Source organism: Parasteatoda tepidariorum, chromosome 6 (genome assembly GCF_982258835.1).
Source record: "Parasteatoda tepidariorum strain Cologne lab strain chromosome 6, Ptep-v5.0, whole genome shotgun sequence".
NCBI lineage: Eukaryota > Metazoa > Arthropoda > Arachnida > Araneae > Theridiidae > Parasteatoda > Parasteatoda tepidariorum.
Genome location: NC_141760.1, coordinates 31,725,401 through 31,747,368, shown reverse-complemented (window position 1 = coordinate 31,747,368; position 21,968 = coordinate 31,725,401). Strand labels below are relative to the sequence as shown.

The 21,968-nt window shown below is 30.5% G+C and overlaps 1 long non-coding RNA gene across 1 annotated transcript in view; it reads left to right on the top strand.

Moving 5' to 3' along the window:
* The first annotated feature begins 1,474 nt into the window (after positions 1-1,474).
* LOC139425316 (uncharacterized) overlaps positions 1,475-21,968 on the top strand; it is a 49,526-nt gene continuing 29,032 nt past the window's right edge. Inside the window, exon 1 of the long non-coding RNA XR_011636509.2 lies at positions 1,475-2,163. This is a non-coding gene — a long non-coding RNA (uncharacterized LOC139425316). The remainder of the gene's footprint in view (positions 2,164-21,968) is intronic.

Sequence of the window (21,968 nt, the reverse complement as noted above, 5' to 3'; positions counted from 1 at the left end):
TTATTATTAAGGGTTAATAGTTAAGTGTTAATAGTTTTCAGGAATATTAAAGGGCGTTTTCTCAACAAAGATGTTTCATGCTTACGAGCTAAAATAACTTTTGCCTTCTACTGTCGATTTTTTTAAAAAATCCAATTAAATTTGGCAAAATTTTAGCAATTTATTCACTTTACTTATTAAATTTTCGTTGCACATAAGATTTTTCTAGTTTGTATTTATAGATGATAATTTACCCTGAAATCATGTTTTAGTTAATATAATCTAACTTTGTAATGAAGCTTATATTTATTTATATTATACTGTAAAAAATTTTGGAACAAATTACGGTAAAAACTACAAGCACCCTGAGTGCATCATCTGCAAAATTCATTTAATCGTAAAATCAATTTTTATTACAATTTTATTCCGTAATGTTTACAGTAATATTTATTTTATTATAGTAAATCAATGATATATAACAGTAAAAATTACGGTGAATCGGAATTTTTGTTTCATAAAATTTTACGGGTGCCGGTATTTTTGCCGTACCGTAATTTGATCAGGAATTTATTACAGTATATGGAATAGAAATTTTTTAGAGTGACCATGTAGTTGTAGGGGATGTGATGTGGGTTCACCTCCTTGTAGTGCATCGAATGTCAAGTGTGCAAGTTTATCTACTATTTCGTTAAAAGCGCTGAACTCTGGACATCGTTGTGAGAGATATTGGAGAAAGCCGGGCCCAAAAAAATTTATTTATAAGCCCATGTTTTATTTCCATCAGCTATTTTGTCCTTTTTTAATTGCAGCTTCTTTAATCGGTATCTCAATTTTTTCTTAATAATAAAAGAGAAAATATGGATTTTAAACGCTTTTAAGTATAGTGAAATAGCAACATAGTACAATGAGAAAATAAAAACTTTTCTAAAACATTACACTCTGTTAATTTTTTTCCAAAGGAAGTCTATAAAAATTAGAAAACTATTGAAGCAGACGATTTAATAGAGATAAAGTGTTTATTTTAAAAATGTTTACGCATTGTCATTAACATAAATATTGTATTTCAAGAAATTAATTTTCGTATAAAAAATACTATAATAAATTCATTTCAATTTCTAAATTGTTTCAAATGTTTTAAAGCATAGTTTTGAAACATTATTTATAATTCATCTTTGGCCTTACTGCTAGCGTTGAATTGGCAAAAGTATTTAAGTTCAATCGAATATCATAATTTAGACTCGGAAGCAAAGATAATTCATGTTCAGATGAAGATTAAAATAAAAAAGAAGAATAATGGTATGTAAATAAATACATATATCGATAAAGGAAAATTTAAACGATAGAGAAAAAAATGAAAAATAAATTATAAACCAATAGTTTGCAAAAACGTAATTAATGTGTTAAAATATGTTTATTTAGAATTTATTTGGCAAAAATTAATATTATGTAAAATGTCATTATAAATTTTGAATTTCAAAAAATTACATTTCGGTTACGAAGAATGCAATAAAAAATACCATTTTAATTCCTCAAATGTTTCAAAGCGTAGCTTAAAAGCATCATTTATAATTCATTGTTGGTCCTATTGAAAGCGATGAATTGGTAAAAGAATTTCAGTCCATTCGTATACCATTAATTTAGACTCGGAAGCTAAGCTGACAAATGTTCAGAGGAAAATTCGAACAGAAAAATCTCTAGTATGACTGTGGCTTCTTTTTTCTAGCAGAATGATGGTAAATAAATATATATCGATAGAAAAAAAAAACCCTAAAGTGATAACCAAAAAAGAAGAAAAAAAAATGGCAAAGCAATTTGTGAAAGGAAAGAATTTCTTTCTCCCGCTTACCGTTCATTCTCGTCTGCAAAAATAGATTTTAGGAATAAAAGCATACGCCGCGGCATCTGGTGACGAATATCAAACCAAAATCGAGCTCTCAGTATCCCGTTACAAATGGAAGTCATGAATCGGCAAATCTATTTTTCTTTTATTTTTTATCTGTACAGAACTCCATAATACAATTTAACGTGTAGTATAGAACAATTTAATGATATCAAAATGATTCTCCTGAGTTGCCTAACGACATTGATTCGACATAATGCGAGATTTCCTTTCAAAAATTGAAGGGGTAAAGAGCAAGATGATTGTGTCCAAATGGTAGAAAGAAAAAATGGTAAATCTGTATGGTATGTTTTTTCCCTTGGTAAGAAAAATTGGTAAGATCGTACATTGTTTAGCGAATAGCGCTGAAAAAGAATTTGTATTCGTTTTGTGGAACATATAAATAAATTTGTAGGAATGGTTGAAAGATTTATAACAGCATTTAGTTTCAAATCATATTTTATATATATTTGCAACACTTACAAAAATTCCAGATTTTCTTTTTCTATCTGCATTTAACAGAAAATTAATTTTTGTAAGAAAAAAATGTAAAATATGTTATAAGTTTCAAATTTATTTCGTTTTATTTTTAATTAAGTAAATGCTTAAAGTTCAATATATATTTCGAATCATTTTAAATTTTAAACTAAAAAACAGCATCATTAAAATTTTCTTTTTTGGGTTTTAATATATTTATTTAATTTAATATTTTGTATATTTTATGAAAGTGTTGAGTTAAGTTATTTTATTTTGTTACCAAAAAATTGACGTGATGTCATAATGCAGAGTCTTTTAAGAATGTTTCCCCTCCAAGGACTGTAAAATAATTACTGCTCCACAATACTAATCAAAAACTGGATGTTTATCTCTCTCTTTTTTCTTTTTTTAGCTTTTGAATCTTAAAAAGCATCACTCTCGAACTGCAAAATAAATTTAAACCACAAGTTTTAAATATCGTAAATACTAATCAAATCACATATATCCTTAAATTTTTATCTGTTTAAGGATATATGTGTAAAGATATATTTCCGCATATATCCTTAAACATATATCCTTAAACATTTATCCTTAAATATATGTCCTTAAATTTTTATAAATTTAATATCCTTAAATTTTTTAAAACTTTTAAAGACGTGTCACTCTTGGACTGCCAAGAAAAAGTAGGCGTGTTCAAATCGAAGTGGGCGTTACTGTCAAAGTAGGCGTGGTCATATCATGGCCGGTTTATCAATTGTTATCAACAGTGTTAGCCTTCATCTATGAAAAGGAACCTTAATATAGAATCGAGTTAACATGTCTAGTGAATTGGAGTTGAATTTTTGTAGTGGTAGACACGCTACAGAACTCTACCACCAGAATTTTAGGGATTGAATTTGATGAACGGATACCACTAGTCAATTCTTTCCTGTTTTCATTTTTTTCAAAACTGGACGATCTGTGTACAAATTGAAGTGGGCGTTACTGTCAAAGTAGGCGTGGTCATATCACGCCCGGGTCATTAATAAGGAGCGAGTGTTATCGATAATGTCACCCTTCATCGATGAAAAGTTACTTTAACATAGAATCGAATTATCATGTGTAGTGAATGGAATTGAATAATTGTAGTGGTAGACACTCTAAAAATGACAAATTTTAATAACGTAAACACTCCTCAAATTATATACTATATTTTTCAATTTTTAGACAGAAAAGTCTGAACTGCGAATCTCAAGGGCGCAAAAGTCACTTCAACAAAACGTAATGTCATTTAATAGTGAAAATTAAAAGAAATGCGTTGATTTTCTTTCTAATATAGTTGATTTCATATAAAATTGCCTTGCAAAAGTATAATAAGGATTGAAAAATGAAAAATTTGTAACTTAATTTGTGGCAAGGCAGAATCATAATAGATCAATCGGCTTAGTTGCGCTAAAAGTAAATTACAAATCTAAAAACCGTTAATATTTCAACGATTTTTTTTTAAATATTTCATTAAGATGTTCAATAAATAGCGGGCCATTGACTAGCGATATATTAAAGAGCAAAATCGTACTAGTGTTGTTTTAACTACTGTAGAAAACATTTTACGGAAAAATAATATTTTTTAATCCTGATAAAAAGTTAAATTTTCTCGCCAAATTGAAAAAAAAAAATGGGAAGAGCCTCCACCACTGTTTTATGTGTTTAAATTTACGCTATGTTTTTGGGCGCAAAAACAACAAAATTTAGAAAATTAAAATCAAGAAAACATGTAGAAAAATGTACACTGTGTAAGATAAAATATCAAAAATGCTAATTATTTTAAGAATTATTAACTGTTAAGTAAGCTTGTAGTAAAAAATACCACGCGGGCTGTTCTGAAAACCACAGAAATGAGAAAAAGGAGTTGCGATTCGAGGTGCTGAAAGAACCATTTTCATAACTGAACTCTAGTTTTCTTCAAAAGTTAGTGCAATTTTAAGTATTTTTTTAATCGATTCCCCCCACTTTTTCATTTAAGGTAAGACTATTTATACATTGTAGCTGAAAATTTCATTTATCGTTCTCGATGGACAGTCTCCAGAAGCAATCAAAGTAATGTTTAAAATAGATTTTAAAATGGTTTACAGATACTCTAAATAAATGTTATGAGCCGTAGCATTTTCCCATAGGCAGAAAAACCGCTGCCTTAGTTCTAATTCCGAAATCAGGCAAAGAGCCTCAAAAACCAGAAAGTTATCGACCAATATCCTTACTTCCGGTGTGGGGCAAAGTCCTGTATAAGCTACTAACCAAACAACTAATTTATCATTTCAAAGTTAACAATAAATTAAATAAAGATCTACTCGTCTTTCGAAAATATAGATCTATAACAACAGCTATTGAAGAATTAACAAGCATGCAAAAGAGGGGGGAATCATTTCCGAGGGGTACAGACACTGTCCTCTGGTCAAGCAATCATAAGGGAGTAGCAAACAGAGGAAAGGCCTCCTAATTTTATAAAAATAGCAAATTAAAGTTCCTATAATCTTTTAGGATATTCCGCAAAGGCATACACAATGATAAAAACTACGAAAGCTTACAAAAATTAAATTTTATGTGAACAAAACTGATACAAAATATTTTCTATAAGCATATCATTATTTATTCCTTATCTTAGTGAGATAAAATTTTAACTGACAGCATCAAATACATTAAAATAATTATTGTTTCCAAAACAAAATGAGCTGCTTTGAGCTATGAGATTAGTTTTCACAAAAAGTATTAAGTTTCAAAAGTAGAAAATAACAAGTTTTTATTTATTTCTCGTTATAAGTCAAACATATTTTCAGACATTAAAATTTTGCGAAAATAAATTAACAGTTCGAATTTTCTCAAACTAAGGCATTAGGAATAGAGATGATAATCCCTTTCATATTCCTGCCCTAATTACGGATCACATTCAGCTATGTTTCTAATCCTTTTTCTCCCTGGAATCCCTTTTCGGGAAGCTTGGGAACTCTTTGGACCCCCCTAACACTACTAAAAATCAATACGAAACAAATTCGCAATTCCAGAACTCTTTTATCTCAATTTGTGAGCGGTCGCTCTGTCTCATCTTCATTCTCTTCAATCAATTTCCAGCCCCCTCCCCCAAAACTAAGAGCTTACGAAAACCCCTGCACCCCTCCAACTCACGACTACCCCTCCACCCTACTCCTTCCAACAGCACTAACGCACATGAATGGGAAAAGTTTCCCAAAAAGAAGGAAAACGGAAAAAGTAGGAGAAATGAGTAAAAAAAAAGGAAAAGTCCTGAAAGGGAAAAGCTGAAACTGTTGTTTCGGCTTTCTTTAAAAGCAGAATACGAAACCCGAAAATGAAAACAGGGTTCTCGTCTTTGTAAATGATAGGTAAAAGAGGGGTTCTGAATGAGTCATTACGAGTCCCGTGATTCATTTCGAATCATTTTCCTTTTCTGAGGGTGATTAATAATTATCTGCTTTGGTTCGGAATGCTTTCCGTATCAAATAGTTTGGGAAATAAAAAGAAGTATATATTTTCAACTCAACTTCACTGGAACGTAAGACAGTTTTTTTTTAATAATTACTATTTTCTAAAATATAAAAGCAAAAGAATTGAAATGTCAGAACTATTCGAGTGCAAGTTTTCTTTGCAGATAGAATATTGGCACAGTGTATTTTGCTAAACAACTGCTTGCAAGTTATCTTAACAATGATTTCAAACTTTCTTTTGAATATTGGTTGTAAATTTTTACCGATGCCAAGATAAATATACCTTAAACTTGACAGAAATACTTTTATTGACTCAGGCAAATGCAATACCTTTATGCAAACAGTTTTCAACATCCAAATATTTTATGAATGTGCTGAATATTTCTTTATGGACTTTCTACAAGGAAATAAAAAAACATATATATCTAAAAATATGTCCGGAGAACAAAATAAAAAACAGAATTCACCTTAATAAATATTGACTCGATTTTCACGTATTGACATGAAATCCTACTGATTCAAAGTTTTGATTTAAAAAGTAAACTAATTATTTATTTTTATAGACGATAATAAAAGTTACAGAATCAAATACTAAAATGTAAATTTTCTCTGATTAAATATAAAGTTTAAATGTCAGGTTTAGATTCTAAATATGGACAAAATAAGAGTTGGGGATAGCCACAATCGGGAAAATGTGGTCTCTGTTGTTCAGGCAAGAAAAAGGTCATAAGTTCGGACTCCTTAATTTTGCAGCTCTTCAACAAACACGAGAATGAATTCGCAATGAGTAAGTGGGGTGATAAAAGATTCAAGCATTGAGGACAGCAATATAACAAACAGTGAAAAGAAATGCAAGACATCTGCAATTTTTACCTCTTGTAGAATAATTCCTTAGCATCTAGTTTGCTAAGCCTACGTCACATTTCGTACTATTGTAATAAGTGACAGTGCTTGGCTTCAAATCTGCGCTATCGTTTGTAAATACGTTCGCGTGAATACTATAATAAAATACTATTATTATAGTGTATTTTTATTTCATTTTGCACTTACATAGTAAGCATTCAGTTTTAATTTTGCAGAGCAAACGATGCATATCATGACAAAGAAGTGAAAATGGAATTAGGAGGACATTTTCTTTTAATAAAACTTAGTATCACTGTGAAGTAGGTTTTACAAAAAAAAATCATCATCAAGTTTTATTAAGGCAAAAAAGTGATAGGAGTTTCATAATTTGAGCACAATACTCTTATCGATTTTAGTTTATTTGCCCGGTTTTCAACTTACACAAATGAAAATAGCCATTCTAGAAAAAAAAACTATTTTTTGGACTTTATATCAGTTGAAATCAAAGTTATGTGGCTTCAACGTCACAAAATACATTTTCATTTATTTTGTGACATTTATTGTCATGTGAACAATTATTGCTATGTTATTGTCATGGTCATGTAACAGTTATTGTCATGTAAATAATTTATTACAAAATAAATTTTCATTTATTTTGTAATAAATTATTTACATGACAATAACTGTTTCCGAACAATACTATCTTTTCCTGGATTGTAACAACTTAAACTACTTATGATCAACATGTACATAGTTTCTATTCGGCGTAAAAACGAAATTATAATTCAATAAGACCAAAGTAGCTTAATAATCTAATTGAGTGTAAGATACAATATAATTTTTTTACAAAACTGCTGCGCTTGATATTTTTAACACTGTTATCCCTAACTTCTATTTCTGTTCTACAATTCATATTCATAATATTTGCAGTTCTACAAAATTAAAAACAGATATAAAACTTCTAAAATAAAGTTTTTCGTGATAGGGATCAAAAAGACCCCTTTTTAGCTGTTTTGGTTATTTCCATAATTATTTATTTTATTAATCAGTAGAAAGGCATGGAATTTTGATATAGTATACTTAGAAACAATTTAGGAAAAGTTAAAAAAAATGCGAGCTTTAAAAATCACATGTATCTCCAAAAATATCATCAAAAAAATGATCAAAATCTCTACACTGGCTTTTCTGGAGTTACATTTTTGTTTTGCATGAGCTATCAGAACAATTGTTTTAAAGTTCTCAATTTTGGAGTTTTTCCTTTAAAACTGCGTAGATTAAAATGGTGCAAAAATGTGTATATCTTACACTTCAAAACTTTTTCGGCATTTAATGAATTAAATAATAAATATTTATACGAAATCATTTCTAAAAATTTAATTACCTTTATCAAAACGAGCTTTATTTGTAGAAAAAAAAATGTCATTTGTGCCAAAAGATTAAAAAAAATGATGAGATAAGCTAGAATGCTTAAAAAAAAATATGTTTTTAGTCAGAGAAAGACAATTTTCATATCTGATTTCGTGACTTAAAATAACTAATTTAGTAATTTATTAGAATTAGACCCTCAAACCAATAAAATATCATCTCTGTATGAAAAAAAATCGAATATCAGATCAAAAATTATTATAGCAATCGATATTTTTTATTTATCACACTAATTGGATGTTTGTATTCTCAAATTGCAGCAAAATACGAACATCCAATATATTTCAGACATTTAAATTTGGTAGGATTACTTTTTAGACCACGGGGTTTGTATGGACCTCATTTTTATTAAAATATATGGCAAAAAAAATACCCAATAAAAATGGGTAAAATATGTCGGTTTTTTTAAGCATGCATGTCTGAAATATATACACTGGTTATCATAAATTAAGGAAAAATCACAAAAATAGCGATAACTCTTTCAAAAGTAAGCCAAACCGTGCAAAATTTGCATATGTTGTCCACTAAGAGTAGCTGAGTAAAATTGCAATATGCAAATTAGTGGCGCTGCACTCGGCTTACGTCATCTGCCTGGAGCATAAAAGTCCAAGTTTGAGAGAAAGCACACAAATTTTACTGTGATTGCGACATTGAAAATCTGAGATAGCCAATTCGTAATAATGACCTCTAGGCATCATTTGCCTGAAGAACTACGATGGAGAGCCATCGGGAGACTAGAGGCAGGGCAGAGTCAATCAGAAGTGGCCAGATGGCTAAATGTGAGTCCATCTGTGGTTCATAGACTTTGGAGGCAATTTCAAACCACAGATTCGGCATCTAGGAGGTTCAGTCAAGGACGGCCAACTGTTACGACCAGTGCCGATGACCGATATTTGACATTAAGTGCACGCAGGAATAGAACCGCTACTCCGACACATCTTAGATCCTCTCTTGCTGCAGCCACCGGAAGGTTGGTGTCAACGTCAACTGTGCGCAGAAGGCTCCACGAAGGTGGTCTGTATGCGAGACGACCAGCCATTTGCGTGCCGCTCACATCACGCCATAGGAGAGACCGTTTGCAGTGGGCCCGACAACATGTCCACTGGACGTCAGATCAATGGAGGCCTGTTCTCTTTACGGATGAGTCCAGGTTTAGTCTAGAAAGTGACAGTAGACGTTATTTGATATGGAGAGAACCTGGGACCCGTTATCATCCATCAAACATCCGTGAAAGAGATGCATACGGAAGAGGCAGTGTCTGTGTTTGGGGAGGCATATCCTTAGGAGGGCGCACATACCTCCATGTCTTTCCAAGGGGAACCGTGAATGCTCAGGTTTATCGAGACAACATCCTTGATGCTTATGTGCGCCCATATGCCGGGGCAATTGGTGATTGCTTCCTGTTACAGGACGATAATGCAAGACCACACAGAGCTCGCATTGTTGATGATTATCTTCAACAGGAAACAATTACTCGCATGGAGTGGCCAGCTCGATCCCCGGACTTGAATCCTATCGAGCACGTTTGGGATGCTCTAGGGAGGCGTGTATCTGCCATCAATCCGCCCCCTCAGACCCTTGCCACGCTTGCTACTGCTTTACAAGAGCAATGGCTCTCACTTCCTATTGAACTGATAGACCGCATAATTGAAAGCATCACACATCGCTGTTTGTGCTGTATTGCTTCTAGAGGCAATCATATTCCATATTAAAGGTACTTTTTCTATTGCAAACCGATACTTCCAATTTGTTTATTTTATACATGTGCTAATTTCTATACTACTATTAATGTCTGATAATTTCTTTTTATGTTGTTTAATACCTTACTATGTGTTGTATATTGTGGGTAAGTTTCATAAAATTCCATGTGTAATTTCTTGAGTTATCGCGATTTTTTGTGAATTTTCCTTAATTTATGATAACCAGTGTAAGTACATCTGCACTTTCCCCATTAAGTTTTTTGATTTCATTTTATTAGTAAAATTTTCTTAAATCAACTCTAATGAACACATATGAACTCTCTTTACTAAACTAATTGGCATAATATTATTTACAAGATTTCTCACAATCAACCAAAACGAATTCATCTAAACTCTCTTCATTTAATAGATTAATCAGTCAGATAATATTTATAACAACTTTTACTAATAAATTCTACAGATAATCCTAAATAATCTCTATTGAATTAATCAGCTTGATATTCATTATTCATAAAATTCTCTACAATCAACCTGAATGAGCACGTCTGAATTCTCCCCATAAAATGTATCGGCTTGATATTTTTCATCTCGGCTTGATATATTTTTACAAGATTCAATAATGAACACGCCGAATTCTTACATTTATTAGACTAATCGACTTGATATTATTTATAATTTTTTTTTCTATTCAATGTCAATGGGCACATCAAAATTCTTCTTTAAACAAATAGGCTTTATCTATAAAACTTAATTATCTATAAATCTTAATGACAAAACTTAATCATTTGAACAATCTCTATTAAATTAAGTGGCTTGACATTATTTATTAAATTTTCTCTAATCAACACCTGAGCTCGCTCCTTGATGTTATCCATAGAAATTTAAGAAATCACCCTGAACGAGCACTTTTAAACTCTCGCAATTATTTAAACTAAATAAGCTTGATATTATTTACATGATATTTTGATATTATTTAGGCTTAGTTTTGTTACTGATTTATAATTTTTTCCACAATCAATCTCAACGAACAACTCTAAATTTTCTATATTACAATAGTCTGCTTTATCTCATTTATCACCATATTCATAAAATTTTCTACAATCAACCCAAACCAAAAAATATATAAACTCTCACGATTCATTAAAGGAATCAGTTTGATATTATTTTTCACAATGAATCTCAACGGACACTTCTAAACTCTCTGTATTAAATTAGTCGGCTTTATCTTACTAAGAAAACTTTCTCGATATTTATGGAATTTTCTACAGTCAACCTGTACGAATATGTCTAAACTCTTTTGATTCATTAAAGGAATCAACTTGATATTATTTATGAAATTTTTCACAATCAATCTCACCGGACACTTCTAAACTCTTTGTATTAAATTAGTCGGCTTTATCTTACTAAGAAAACTTTCTCGATATTTATGGAATTTTCTACAGTCAACCTGTACGAATGCGTCTAAACTCTTTTGATTCATTAAAGGAATCAGCTTGATATTATTTATGAAATTTTTCACAATCAATCTCACCGAACACTTCTAAACTCTCTATACTAAATTAGTTGGCTTTATCTTACTAAGAAAACTTTCTCGATATTTATGGAATTTTCTACAGTCAACCTGTACGAATGCGTCTAAACTCTTTTGACTCATTAAAGGAATCAACTTGATATTATTTATAAAGTTTTCTACAATCAATCTCAACTAACGCGTCTGAACTTTGTGTATTAAATTAGTCAGCTTTATCTTATTCATAAAACTTACCCCATATTCATAGAATTTTCTTTCTACACTCAACCTGAACGAAAGCGGCTAAACTCTCTCGATTCATAAAGCGAAACAGCTCGATATTATTTATAAAGTTTTCCACAATCTCAACGGACGCATATAAACTCTCTATATTAAATTAATCGGATTTGTCTTATTCATAAAACTTCCTGTAATCAGCCTGAATGACACATGTAGGCTCTCTCTCTCTCCATTAGATTATTTGGTTTGGGTATTATTTATAACATTTTCCACAATCAACCTGAATGAACACATTTGATCTCTCTTAAGAAGCTTATTTTCCGTTTCCTCTTTTTCTAAGTACAGTTTTTTGGATTTTACCGAAAACATCGAATTCGGCCTCTTTAATTCCCTTCAATAATTATCAGGTCAAAAGCTAAAGTCGAACAGAAGAAAGTCACCGGAATCAAACTAACATTTCTGAAATTATTCTTCTCTATTTCGATAGGCTAATCATTTTTGTTCTGGTTTCTAATTATACTTTTCCTATCAAAAGCACCAAAGGCAAATACTTTGATAGACATTCAAAAATCTTAGAAATTCAACAATCCGCATACCCTGGAGACATTCTAATTAATTACAAGCAATCCCACAAACACACGGTGAAAAGTTTGGGAAATAAAGCTGAAAGGCCTGACTATGATTAATTGGTCCGTCTCGATTCCTTATCTTTTCCAGGTTTTCCCGAAATGAGCTCTTTTATGAAGCTCTCTGTCTACGGTTTTCCTCCTGCTTTTCCATTTTTCCTGTTTCTACGAACAGGATAGCCTCTTTGTGTTTTATGATTTGAAGATTGGTCCCTAAAATAAGAGATAATACCTTTTTGACAGGTTCTTTCCCATTAGAAGTAAAAGGGGGCATCGATTTAAATGTTATGCAATATGTGCTTTGTAGTGAAAATGGCGCAATTTTTGGCGACTATTTTATGTAATAGTTTTCAGTGTAGCGAGAGAAAATATTATTAATTAGAAGTTATTCTAATGTCTATACGAATAATTTCATTAATTGATTTGGAGTTAAAATATGTGGCTTATTTGGTCTAATTTTGCTCTACCTATTTTTTTCAAAGGGTAGAATTTTTTAATTATACATAAAAAAATATGATAAGTGGTAACTTTAAGATTTTGATAAATATTATGACATCAACAAAGTACAGTGTGCAAGGCAGTAAACAGAATACCGTAAATAACTTCTGATCTAATGTTCGAATTTTCATATTCGGAAACTCAATCTTAATGGTTCGAGGGGGTGACCTAAAATTTGTTATTAATTTCAATATGTTAATTAATTAGTCCAAACGATATTTTGAGTTACGAAATCAGACGCAAAATTTGGACTTCTGACCCTTAAAATATAGTGGATTATCACAATCTGGTAAATATGGTCCCATAGTTTATTCGGAAGAGCAATCCTCAGTGTGGACTCCGCCTTAATGTTAACTTTCCTTTTTGTGTATTTCACCATATCCCGAGAACATTTTAAGAGAACTAAAAAATTTTGCACACAATTATAAAATTCGCTTATCCAAAAATAATCCTGTGAAAAATATAATTTTTAGTAAATATATTTTTTTAAAATTTTATTTAATAATAGTCGAAAAAAATGTAATGGTAAGGTATAAGATTTTTTTACATCATCTTAAAGAATGCAATTTTAAATGGCAAAATTAAAATTTGAGCTACGTTTTTGTCTGATTTCGTTGTTTAAAATATATCGTCTGCACTAGTTAATTCGAGTATTTGAGATCCCCCATCGAACATTTAACCCTTTCGCGCCGACTGTCACAAATACATGCCAGCATAAAACCGTATCAATCAAGGAAAAAAGATAAAACTGGTAACCAAAGTAGTTCTTTAGCAGTTTATTTGTAGGCGGGGTTATAATTGTTTGATTTATTTAACTCACCATTATTTAGTTCAAAATAATATTATTTAGCTATACTTTGAACTAACATTGATTATATATATGATTGAACTAAAAATAATTAAAGTAAAAGAAAAGCAAGTCTGTCAAATTAGCAATGCTTACATTTAAGTTACCGTTTTTTATTTATTTACTCCCTGATTCTAATTTTGTACGAATGCTTTTGTAGATCACGATCATCGGATGAAAAGTTATTTAGGGTGGTCCGTTCTTTATTTTGTGTACTGTACACGTGCAAATAATATGTATATTCCATGGCTAACGATTTTTTTTTGTTCTTTAAAAATATTTCGTTTCAAGATGCGCATATACTTAAATAACATTACAAAATGCCCATTTCACCGACAAAGAACACACTCGGGTTGATACATACACATGTAAAGTATTATTTCAGATAATCTTTACAAAATAAATATAATGAAAATAAAGTAAATAGTATAAGGTGATTATTTATCAGCAATATGCCAAAAAAAGGTGTAAAAATGAATAATATTAAAGAAACTGAAGTGGTTAGACATTCTTGTCAATGGAACTTCCCACAAATTTCAAAAACTATTTATGGTAGAAAATTTAATTTGCTTCAAAAGTTCAGCTCAAAAATAAGGGTCTCATTTATATATCTCAACATGTTCCCTCTTTAATACTTTTGAAGCAAAATATTTTTTTTATTTTTAATTAGGGGCACTTTGCACTTTGACTGATCATTTATTTAACACATGTAATTTAATATGATGGATCATAACTGTAACTATTATCCAGATTGGGATATGGAATGCGAGCATTTTAATTTTTTATATATGTGTGGATGGAACAAAAAAATCTTTGATTAATGTTTTTTCTTGAAACTTTTTTATAAATATCTTGAAATGTTTTTCTGAGTTCAAATTAGCCTTTCTCTTGAAACTTATTAAAAAATTAAATAAATCATCAATTAATTGCGTATGAAATTTGACATTTGCTACTTGCTACAGCTACTACGTACACTGCAAAAAATGTCCGAATTAAATTACGGCAAAAGGCACCCTCCATAAATCTAAGAATCCAGTTCAGCATTTATAAATTCCAATTTACCGAAAATTTTATTCGGTAACGTTTACAGCAATATTTATGTAATTACAGTGATTCAATAAATATTGCTATAAAGATTAATCATGATTAATAAATATTGCTATAAAGATTAATCATGATTAATAAATATTGCTATAAAGATTAATCATGATTAATAAATATTGCTATAAAGATTATCATATATTTTTTTTGTTCTGTAAAATATTACGATAAAAAGATATGATACTCAGTAATTTTTACCGTAATTACCCACTATTATTCATTGTAGGATGTATAGTACTGTATGAGATCACAATATCCCTTTAAAACAAGAAGACGATGACTTATTTGTGACTAGTAACTATTGTTTGTAATTTCGTTTAAAAAAAATCTTAAATTTAGAAAAAAAACGTCTTTAAAATAGTTTATCAATGCAAACCTTTAAAAAAGGTGTTAATTCTTTTATTATTTCAATCAGTTCACGTCATATGTATCATATCATATATCAGAGTTCATATCTTGAATGCGTTTATTTCTATTTAACTGAGATTTTATCATTATCTATCGACAGTAAGTTTTATGTACAAGTTTATCAAAATGTTAAACTTCATATTTTGATTAATTACTACGCACGCATGATTATTTTTTATAAAGCTTAACAGAAATAATATTTAACAAAAATAAAATCGTTTGCAATACATTTAAAAACTAGCAATTTAGAATAAACTGAAATAATTTGTAGCTATGGAAAACTATAAACACTTCTTATTTCCATTGTGATATACAAAACACCACTTTAAGAAACGTGCAAACAAAATATTGATATTTACTTCTACTTTCATCAACGTGAAAAATGTCAACCTAAATTTATCACGCATATTGTAAATAAGTAAATGGAATCTATAGTATAAGGTTCATTGACATGAATTAGCTTTAATCCATAAATGTACCTAGTTGTACTTTAAGAGAGAAAATAACTTTCTAATTTCCCTTCTTCTTTGTTTAGGGAAAAAAATTCTTATTGAAGTGAAAATGATAATAGTGAGTGAGATTGACTCTAATGAAACAAATGAAAACATTCAATTGTATTTTAGCAAAAAACACTCATGTTGGAACATTTAAATCGTTTGCAAAATGTAATTCTGTCTGTCCATTAACTTATTAATTTTTTATAGAAAGTAAGAGGTAAAATCCAAGAACAAAATATGTTTACTCTAGTTTATTGTTTATTTTTAAACGCATATAATGCAATTTATTTTTTTCTGTTACTTTCTTGCATCAATCTTCTATTAATCTTTTTTTTTTATTAATTTCTTTACCATTTATAAATAAAGTGAACATTAAAAACTTCTTAATGTCTGTTTTTCTTTAATGCCTTATGATGTTTATTTATTTCGATTACTTTCTTACTTTTTTTGTTGAAAAGTAGGTATTACAAAGCTATTCTCTTTCTTTTATTCCCTATTTTAAACTATAGCTTATGCTGTTATTTTCGTCTATAAAATGCTAGATTTTCCATTAGGGATGTCTCATAGTTAAACTTTTTTTACTGTTCATTTTCTAACATTTAAGCAGTTTATTTTATTCTACAGGCTAAATTACCGTACAGTGTGGTAATGACAATCCCGGCGAAAACAAATCTGGTTAATAAGACCAAAATGTGCTGTATTTAAACCATTCATTAGGTAATTTCTCCGTTTATATGTAACGGTTTACTGAAAATTCTGGTGTTCTAAATTATAACTTTTATTACCACACATTTAGTAAAAGATGCAAAGACAGAAAATACGAATAAATAGTTTTGATGCCATGCTTTAGAGAATCATGATAAAATAACAAAATTTTATCACATTTACTAAATTGCATTAAAAATTAATAAAACATTTTTTAATGTTAATTTGACCAAAATTATTAATGTAGCGGTTTGGTAAAATTTACCAACCTTTTTCGTGTTCCCATAGAGCCTAAAACAAAGTAAGTTTTACCATATTCAGGTAGTTTTACCGATGCTTCTCATATAATTTTCTTCTTCACATAAATTTTCCCTTTATAAATATTAAAAAACTATTCACTTTCTTTTCTTGTTTATTTCCAAAGCTATCTTATGCTGTTTCTTTTTTCAAGTACTTTCTAATTTTTCTATTGGCAAGGTTTACACAACAAAATTTATCACTTTTTGCTTAACACGTTTTTTTTCCTAATCTTTTTTGTTGTTGTTGTTTTACTTTCTTATTTTTCTATTAAAAAATAATTGTGAATCTGATAATTTGCTTTAACTGTTAGCTTTTAAACATACTTCTCTCTGTTACTTTCACAACTTTTACTTTAACTTAAGTAATGACAAAAGTATTAGGTTTATTTTACTGTATATATTTAAATGTGTTTTCTTCTTTAGAAGGATTTGTTTCCTTCTACAATTTTCTTATTTTTATTATATTTGACATTTTTATTTCGCATTTTTGCATTTTTTCTGCATAAAATGTTCATTTTTGGCTTTGAGGTAAAAGTATGTTATTTTCGTCTATTACTCACATTTTTTCATAAAAAATGGGCTGTTCAAAGCTTTTTACCCTTTTTATATTGTTTATTTACTTTTATAATAAAAAGTGTGCAGAAAAAAGCTGTTTACTTTACTATTTATTTTCAAACATGTTTTATTTCACTTTTCTATTGCTTTCTTATTTTTTTATTACTATCATAAAAACTGTTCATTTTTTTTCCTGTTTATTTACAAACTTATCTTAAGCTGTTTACTTTCTTACGTTAATTTCTCCCTTTGCTTGTACAAAGTGGTTAAAACTGTTCAATTTCTTTTCTATTTATTTTCAATCATATTGTATGCTATTTATTTTATCTTAAACTCTATTTATTTATATTTGTTTTAATTCTTTACTTTAACTAAAAATAACAACAGTTTTGCAATTTTGGAACCGCTTTAAAATAAAGCTGTTTATTTTTAAAAAAAACTATATTTTTTACACACTATAACTACCGTCTGTATAAAAAAAGTCACATGTTTGTTTTTGTGTGCATTTATTGTACGTATTATTGAGACTGAAAGACTTATCAAAATTAAATAAAGAAAAAATCGAGATCAAATTTAAGTTTATTTTTAAATTAAAATTTAATTTCATTATTATGTTTCATTAATATGTTAAATTTAAAAATAATTTTATTAAGGGGGAATTTCACGAAAAGTAAACCGAAATGTCAAATTTTCAAACTTCACTAAAATTGACATTATTTTATACTATTTTTAAGCTTAAAAAAATATTGTAATGCTATGCAACTTGATTTCTATTTTTAATTAGTGCTTCAATGTTTAACTGAAAACTCGTGCTTCATTTTTTCGAGAAATTCAGTTTTACGGCAGAGGTAGTTGCGCAGAGTTATTTCGGCAGAGTAAGTTGCGATAATTGTTGTTTATTTAGTTTATTTGGTGTGTGACTAAATTTGTCTTCTTATTGAATTTTTTTTCTCCATTTTGACGGAAGTGTAAAAGTAACTAATATCTGAATATGATAATGGTCTAATAGAAAGGTTATGGGTTAATTTAGTGAATTCCTTTTCATTACCTAGAATACCAGAGTAACCAAGAATCCATAATAGTATTGCTGAATAACCCAAACTTTTTCTTAATTTTCGTAAATATAAACAAAATGAACTATGATCGAATGGGACTTTTGGGTGATAATTTTTAATGTTGCTAGACAACTTTTTTTGAATCTGTATAAATGTACCTTTGTGTGTGTTTGGGCTAGGATACATTGTAGAGCTGAAACATAGCGTGAAATGTAAAAACTGAATAAGATGGATAAAGTTTTTCAGTTATAATCTCATTCAGCGAGACCACTGCAGATGCTGCATGATCGTCCACCTCCGAGCCACCCGTAAAAGTCGGGTTAAAATCTTGGTACTGATTGGTCACGAGGTAAATTAAAGTGAGTGTCTGTTGTTGAGTCTGATTTTTAAAACTATACCAATGGTGTTAAAATGCATTGCTTTCCAAGATGACAGTTGTTCACATGCTGTTAAAATTTCAAAATCCTATAAATCTAAAATAGATAAAAACTTTCTCATCATGAGTCAAAAATTCAAAATATAGGATGGCCCATTGTTTATAAGGACTTCATAATCGGGTGTGAAAACCTTGTCAAGCATGTGAGGACTCTTCAGAGGAAAGTAGTAATTTAATGCTAGCCTAGTTTATTGAGAGACGAGAGAGGGTTTATGAGTTATTACTTTTAATAGGTGATGTGCGAAAAGCAACAGCCATTATGCATATGCAGCTGTAATGAACTGTGGTTATAAGTAGCGTAAAAAAATTGATCTGGCAGATGAGTAAACAGCATAACCATGATCAAGTACCGAGTGAATAATACTTCTGGTTCGTTCCCTGGTTTTGGCAGTGTATCATTGAGCTGTTGCGGCTCAGTGGGCAGAGTTCTCGCCTTCCAATGAGTAGACTCGGGTTCGAATCCTAGCGATTGTTTGTCGATTCAAATTCTGCATGTGGCTCGCACCAACCACATTGCCGACGTAAAATAGCCTCAATGGTAGACGGATTATGAGTTAGAATACCCTTACCGCAAGGCTAACCATGAAAAGTTTTCGGGATTTTCCTTACCATTTAAAGCAAATGCGGGTTAGTTCCAGTAAAAGCTCCCAATACTGGATTCAGGAGTTCCATTGTCTTCTCGATTGGGTTCAAAATTAGAAGGCTACGGAGTTAAACATTGGTAATCTTTAACTCAAAATCGGGCCGGCTGTTTAATTCATTGACGGTAATGAAATAAAATTAAATGATACTTCTTAACATTTTAAGCATCGAATTAGTGTCTCCTCTCCAGAACAATTTCATAAAACTTTCAGCAGATGTTTAAACGTCAGTTTTGATTCTAAAATGAATCCTATAAATTAGACTTCATTTGTGATCATTGGAATGATCGAACTGTTCAAAAATATTTTATAATCCGGATAGATATCTTTTTTTCTACAAAAGTGAACGCAAGACGTCTTAACAGGAGAAAAAGTAAAACCTATAAACCTACCTATTTTAAAACCTGATTTATAGTGCGCATATACGAAGCTTTACAAGTGATACAAAAATCCTCAGCAAATGATCTGCCGTCAACTTTTAGTGGTAAATAGGATTAGATTTTATTAATTTTAAAATTGAACAGTGTAACACATGTGACGCTGTCCTGTGGAACGCCTTCCTGCTAGAAAATATCAGAATTGATTGAAAAGCTCGGAAAAAAATTGAATAAAATAAAACATATTACCGGTAATGTTGTGCATGATGAGTTCTTTCAAAATATACCGTACCACCTAGAACTACGATAAGCCTTTTCTATGTCTAAAAAGACAGCTAGTAAATGTTGTCTTCTCGTATTGTGGTTTCAAGTATGAAACTACTGTAGTGTGACATTTTTTAAATCCCCTTTGTCCATGAGATAAAATGTTACTAGATTCGAGTACATGCATTAATCTATTATTGATAATGTATTCAAGTAGGTGCAAAGAATACTTCTCAGAGCAATAGGTCGGTAACTAGTTGGGTGTTTTGTACCTTATTGCCGGGTTGGGGAATAGGATTACAAATAATTTTCGAAGCACTTTTTGGTCCTGATGTAAAACAGTTTCCAAGTTGGTTTCTGATAAAAGTTTAAGTATGTTGTAGGGAATTTTATTTGGTCCAGGAGTAGGACTCTTACAACAAATGATACTATTTTTAATTAGGTCAAGGTAAGATCTGAATTATAGTCATAAATTGGTAAGAGAGATAGTTTTAAAGGAGTCACTTGCGTGCGACTCGTAATGTTTAGAAGTTTGAGAGAGTAATGATATTTTGGGAAAGAGTATTTGTTATTTCTTTTAAATCTGTAATTTGGTTACCATTCATTTTAAAATGCGCGATAGATAAGTTAAAGTAATGTCCAGATATTGCATCGAATTTTTCCATATTTCTTTTGATGAGTTATTACTAATTATTTCTCTGACGTAGGTAATCCAGGAATTTCTTTAGCTCTGACGATTGGTATTACGGGCAAGAGCGCGAGCTTGTTTGAATTTAATTAAGTTTCCAACTGTAGGGAATTTACGGAATTTTCTCGAAGCCTTTATTTGAGCTTCTCGAGTTTGCAGGCATTCATTGTTCCATCAAGGCTTTGGTTGTTTAGGTAATTTCGGAAATGTGTAAGGCATAGATTTTTCGGCTGCTGAGATAAGAGCATTAATTACGTTTAATTACGTAGAGTTTTGCATGATCGAAATTACTATTATTTATGAATTCTGAATTTAATGTTACAGTTGATTGAAATGCAGACCATTTGACAGCAGATGTACGTAATTTTAGATTTCGCTGTATGACACTGATTGAAAAACATTTATTATCCGATTACTTTAATAAAATAATCACATAAAATGATAAAAATAATCTTCCACTGTAAGCTATAAAAATGAGAAAATATGAGAAGAACAAAAGGAGAGATCTATGGAATGGCAAGTTCTTGAAGAAAAATGAAAATTAGTTTATTTCTCTGCATTGAGCAGGCAAAGTTGAAAATCTATTAATTTTTATATTTAAAGATCGTGAGGATTAGAAATATTTACATTTAAAACACTTAAAGCACTGAACAAGATTAGGGATGTACGGTTGAACTTTAAAATTTTTATAACTAGCTTTTATGTCAGAAAGTAAAACAGGGGTGTTAGAAATAAAAACTAAGTGTTGTATGGTTAAAATATCAGTACATTTTTTATTGTTACATGCCATGCATCGATTACGGCTTGGCAAGTGAGTCCTTTTACTTTAACTATTGCTAATAAATGGAAATAATTATCGGTAATGAAGCCTTGGGATATTTTAAGTGTACTATGTTATGTTACAGTTTGTGTAATTTTAAGAAAGAAGACTTTTTTCAGAATTCGCCTCAACTAATAGATCATTTGATGGCATCTGACGTACATTTGTCCCGCAGTGAACTGATCGTTAAGACACGGTTCCCAGCAGATCACCGAAGTCAAGCATCTCTGGTTGCGGTCAGTGTGCGTGTGGGTGACCACTTGGATCAGTCTGCGTAGGGACCGTTATTGGTCCTCGTTAAACTGTTATGCCGTAAAGGGCTCGACTTCGCGCGCAGGTCGTCGGGCTACCGAAGCGGGGGTGCTATCTCCTCTGAAGATGACCAAAATTGTGATGGCATGTCTTCGGATCGTTTCCTAGACCGTCGTCAATAGCCCATTGTGCAGCTCTAGTGCGACGTAAAGGAGCTGCAACAACAACTGGCATACTTTTTTGGAGTTTCCAGCTGTGTTTCTAGAGATTTTTGAACTAGGAATCGTTACATTGCAGATAATTATTTTTCTGTAGAACTAAGTGTATGAAATTTGACATTAGAAGGATTGTAATTTGGGCATTTTGGCAG